Here is a 6,000-nt window from a genome sequence, read left to right as displayed (position 1 = left end):
CCGGCATAAAGAGTTACCAACTCAAACCAGGGGTTAGAAAACTATAACCTGGGCTGGTGAGATGGCTCAGTGGGTAAGAGCACCTGACTGCTCTTCCAAAGGTCAGAAGTTCAAATCCCAGCAACCACATGGTGGCTCACAACCATCTTTAACGAGATCTGACTGGAGTGTCTGAGGACAGCTACAGTGTACTTACATATAATAAATAAATAAATAAATCTTTTAAAAAATGTTAAAAAAAAAAAAGAAAAAGAAAAGAAAACTACAGCCTATGGTTAAATCTTGGGCTCAGCCTATTTTTGAAAATCGATTTTTACTGGAAGGTGGAAAATATGAAAACCTCTCAAAAATGATAACTTGTATTCTCCATTAGCTGAATTTTCAGCAATGGACAACTATTGTTTATACATTTATTTTAGAGACATTTATTACTAACACCTTGTAGTCCCAGAAAACAATAAGAGCAATGTACAGCGTAGTCAATCATTATAAAGCAGGGGGGAAAAAAGACTCTTTCTATTACCATAGAGTTCTTATGTCTGAGTCTCTCTCAAAATGACTCTCAGCTTATCAGTTTAGTTGACCCAGTTGTGGCCACTCTGCAGCCCTTAGAGCTTTCCTTGTGTGGCACAGTGTGTTCCTTACAAGGAATTAAGCCGAGAGAATTCGGTCTAACGGCAGTAAAAGGCAGAAGTGAGAATTTAGCTGACTCTACCACCACGCCGTTTTATCTTGAAGCTTCTGGGAAACTTTAGTTGCTTTGTGAAGGTGTTGTGGAAAAAGAGACAAGTTGCCTCCGGGGTTGCTAACTTCGCCGATTTTCTTTCCGTTTGAAGAACACAACCAACAAACCGCCACTAGGTGTCCTCAACACCAAACTAATCCTCACTTCGGCACTTTCAGAGGCGAACTCGCAGGGACACGGGACTCAGGAGTTCCCCCCGAGGGACAGATCAAAACCCCGTGCACTCAGCACGGCTCTCTGAGTGAAAAGAAGTTCCCGGCAACAGCATCCGAAACTTCGGATCTCAGCTTTTAGTACGGAAAGGCCGGATGGTGGGGTGGAGACCCTCCTACGCTGAACGGGAACAAGAGAGGCCAATTTGAAGCCGCCCTGCCTCGCAGCAACTTCAAATGCGCAGAGAATATGCATTGGGTTCTAACTGCTTTTGTTTTTTGTTTTTAATTTATTTTTTATTATGCTTTTGTTTTCTTTACGGCGTTTGCAAATAAGAAGCCATTGTTCGGCTAAGCCTGTTCATTCGTTTTTTCACGAGAAGACAGTAATATTACTGAGTCCGCAGTCAGAGTCGCCAACTCCATCCCGATTCTCATCCATCCGGACGCTCCTCTGCTTGTCTTTTCCAGTTCTCCCCTCCCTCGCCCCCCATCTTTCCCTCCTCTATTTCTTCTCAACGGTATCTAAATCTACCACCTTTACACACATAGTGCGCTTTCCTGGTTAAAATATGAATATTTACATATTCAGTGGAAATAGGATTTCTTGACTTTGAAAAGTCAATAAAAGGGGAAAGAAAAGGAAGAGGTGCTAGAGATGGCTCAGTTGTTGCGTGCTTACTGCTCTGCAGAGGATCCGGGTCCTGTTTCCAGCACCCACATGGCAGATCACCACTACCTGTAACTCTACTTCCAGGAGAACAAAGGACCTCATCTGTCCTCCATGGGCTCTTGAACATATGCATACACTCAGGCACGTATACATAAAATAACTAAATATTTAAAAATGAATAGGAGGAGGAAAGGGGTGGGGGTGAGAAAGCAAGCAGGTAACTGCCCAAATCGACCCAAAAGTTATGGACCATAAGGTCACATGGTGGGAACCGGTGGGAACCGGGAGCTGCAGAAGGCATTTCCCTTCATCTTTCCTGCCTCCACTCCGGATTCTTTATCATGTTCCAGGAATTTCTAATCTCACCACAGCCAGATGACTCACAGCGGCTGACTGGCTGTCTAGGCTTCTACCTAACACCTGTAAAGATAAACCCTGGTTAAAACAGCACTCATTGCAGGGTGGCCTTTGCAGATGGCCAGGGGGATTTTCAGAGTTGAGTTCAATTTTTCCCCTCAAAGGCTCACAGACCTTGATCTTAATTTCAGACATATTTGTGTCTGACAGCCAGAGGCTAGCTACACACCAGGAATAACCTCCCATGGACCAGACCTGCTGCTTGGGGAGAGGAACACAGGAGTACAGCAATCCTTATTTGGGACCACAAAGGGTTTTGGTTTGCAAGCTACTCAGACCAACCTTCTTCGTACTCACTTCACTGCCCCAGGCTGCCTTTTAGGGGCGTGTCATTTTCTCTCTGATCAATTGAGAGGTTCTTTCTAACTAACGTCTCTCCATGCGAGGCATACAGAAACAGTGGGCCATACGGTCAGATTCAAAATATAAATGTTAAATAGTGTCCTTCCAGGCAAGTGATAAAGAAAATAATCAAGGAGCCATATTTCTGAAGGCTTATATAGGAATAAATCCTTATATAGAGAGATAAATCATACATAAGCAGATAATTATAGGTCAACTCTTATTTATAAGACAATACTTAACATTGAGCTTTTAAAATACCCTTAATCCCTTCCAGGAGTTCTATAAGCATTAGTTAATTTAATGTTTTCAACAAGCTCATAAGGTACATATAATTATAAAACTGATGACCATGGAGGTATAGATTTTTCTTTAAAAATATATATGTATGTATATATACATATTTTTTTCTGTTATAATTAGAACATGGCTCTGAACATGCCAGAGAGCCTGGAAGATCTGTGAATTGAAAAAAAAAAAAAAACTAAAGGAGAACTTGTGTGCGTGTGTGTGTGTGTGTGTGTGTGCGCGCACGCTTGTACACAGGTGACTAAAGTATTTGTATGCTTCTGTGTGGAGGCCAGAGGACACCCTCAGGTCATGCACCTGAGGTACATTTCTCAGGTACCACCCACATTTTCCACCTTTTTAAAAACATAAACAAAGTCTCTCACTGGCCTTGTCAAGGAAGCGAGGCTGAGTCCTAGGAATCTATCTAGACTGTCTCCAACCCCCATCCCCAAGTTTATTTTTAAGTGAGTTCTGGGAGTTCATGCAAGACCTGGTGCTGGCAAAGTGGGAACTTTACAGATTGAGTTCTTCCCTCAACCGTGATTCAAATTCAAAACTGGAAATTAAACCCTTGAAAATAATTCTGAAGTTAAAAATTACCAGTCTGTGTCCAAATAAACAGGCTTGTTGATATCTCTGTGTGTCTATCTCTCCCTTCCTTCCTTTCATTCCATCTTTCTATTTCAGAAGATTATACTTGTTCTATTCCAGTACGTTTCATTTCCTGGTCTTTCTAAAGCACAATGCTAGAAGGCAGAGACTCAAGAATTTAAAGGCATTTCCTGGGCTAGACTGACCTACTGCTGGAACTAGTCATGCCAGTACCAGGGAAGCCAAGCGTGGATATTTAACATCTAGAAACTGGACTGGCCACGTACGAATCCCAGGGAGACTGTGTGAAACGCCAATGGAAGAGCAGAAAACTGGCTCTCAGAGATTGTCTGAAATGCTGTTTTATTCTCGAGGGACTGTGACTTGGATGCCCCTCAGAGTATGAACCAGGGTCACCTGCTAATCAGAGATGCATTAACCATCAGCCATGAGATAGAAAAGAATTTGGGCATGAGTATAAATCATACTTAGTACCTCATCATAAAAGTGAAAGATTTCATCAGTCTCACAAAATAGATGTGCACCATGGATTAGAGCTAAATCAATTAGTCCTCTTGACAAACAGTTCAGAAAACATGGGTTTACTTCATCAGGGTCCTGATTGGTGTCTACAATCTCCTCCTATAATAAGAGGTTGTTTCCCAGAGTGCATTGTGAGTGCCTTCTTCCCCAGCTGGGCTCTAACTTCCCCAAAGGTGAGGTTCTTCTCCAATTGCTGGTTGACGTGACTTGCTAGGATGCATCTGATGGTCAATATCTGTTAAATGACTAAGACACACTCATCCAACACAGTGGGAAATGGCGTTAATTTTGTCTGGGAACTTCTCAGTACCACAAGTTCAGAGGCCGTAAGAGCCAGAGCCAGTTCTCTGCCCTTGGCCACCTGGTTTCTACTACCTGAGATAGGCTTCTTTATTCAGCTTGGCGCACCACTGCCCAGGAAAGATGGGGAAGTTCTTTCAGTTTTTCTTCATAAGCTTCTGAATCATTTGGACAGATTTTTCACACACACACACACACACACACACACACACACACACACACACACACATGTTCCATCAATACCTTGGTTAGCAATATTTTAAATATACATTTACACATTACACATGCATATGGATCCAAAAGTGAACACATTTTACCATTCTCTTCTCATTCCTGAGAATGATATTCCTCTTTATCTTCTTAACTTTTTTCTCAAGATTCAGTAAAAGTTTGTAACTTTCTTCATAATTATATATTTAAGCTGATTTCTAACATGCTTTGTTTTTGAAGTTGCTGTTCAATGTGGGATATCTCTGCCCTCATTCTCTCTCTCTCTCTCTCTCTCTCTCTCTCTCTCTCTCTCTCTCTCAGTTTAACTGGATGCTCTGTCAGTCAACTTAGGTCTCCCTCTATTCCCTTCTTTTCTACGTTTTGGTATAGAGCAACCAGCTGAACGCTGCTTGTTTTCTGTGCATTTTCACCCTTAATGTTTTAGGGTTTTTTAAATTTTACCTTGGGAATCACAGTGTTGGCAATTACTTACCTTATCTTCTTTTCCTCCCCTTAGCTGTTTTAGGTTTCACTTCTTATTACTACCAAGAGAATGAACTTCTCTTAATTAAATTATTATTAGAGAAGACATTTAGAAATGAAACAGAATACGGACACAAAATTGTGAAGGCACCGCCTCTCTGTTGGGGCACCGCCAGCTGGAGATTTAGGGATTAACTATTCTGAATGCTGGCATTATTGAGGAAAAAGTAAAAATCGTAAGTTTCCTTGTTACTCAGTGAACTTCTGCTCATATTAAGTTAGAACCAAAGCAAAGAAGAAAAGTGAAATAATAAATGTGAACAAAAATCAGTGATTAAAACAACAAAAAAAAATCTATCCATGGCCATCATAATTTAGGACACATTACTTCAGATACATGTGCATTCGTAGGCCTGTATCCCAGCGCGAGCACCCAGAAGCTGAGCTGGGGAGAATGCCAGCTTAAGACCCTCTGGCATACATAGTAAGACTCTTGTCTCAGAAAAGCAAGGGCTGGGCTCCTAGCTTAGTAGAAGGACACTTGCTTATCACGCTTAAGGTCCTGAGTTCAAGGCTGAGTACCCAGCACTTCGTGAAGAGAAGAATGAGGAATGAAGGTGAAAGGAAAGGAGGGGAGAGGAGGGGAGGGGAAGGGAGGGGAGAGGAGGGGAGGGGAGGGCAGAGGAGGGGAAGGGAGGGGAAGGGAGGGGAGAGGAGGGGAGGGGAGGGGAGGGGAGAGGAGGGGAAGCAAGAGGAGGTCACTTTACTTTCTTAAGCTCGCTGTAGGTGTCTTGGTCTCCCTTATGAACCTTAATCACTAAGCAAATGCCACTCACCAGAGGCATTGACTTTTAATCACTAGATAGCTTCCTACAATCTCTGTCCTCTTTTAGACCTTGAAAATCAAATGAATCAATATAACTGGCAGGAAATTGTAGATATCAGCTCTGCTACTGTACTTGACATAAGAGCCAAGAGTGTGGCTGATCACAATCTATGTGTCCTTTAAAACTAAACACGGGTTCCTACACTCATGGAAGCCAAGCTCCGGGCCACCTGCCTATTCTTCATTAGAGTCAGAGCTACAGAAGACAGAACCCCTTGCTACCGTCTTTCCTGAGACTGCCGAATCCAAAGATGGCCTTTTGCCTTCTGGTTGAAGACGATCCACTCAATCTCAGGGACACGGAGGCAGTGGAAGCTTCGCTACCCTGCTTGCCCACTGTCAGCATGCACCTAACCCTGGCTATGGA

Source organism: Mus musculus, chromosome 4, assembly GCF_000001635.26.
Source record: "Mus musculus strain C57BL/6J chromosome 4, GRCm38.p6 C57BL/6J".
Lineage (NCBI taxonomy): Eukaryota > Metazoa > Chordata > Mammalia > Rodentia > Muridae > Mus > Mus musculus.
The sequence above is the reverse complement of the archived record's forward strand: the minus strand, read 5'-3'. Positions refer to the sequence as shown.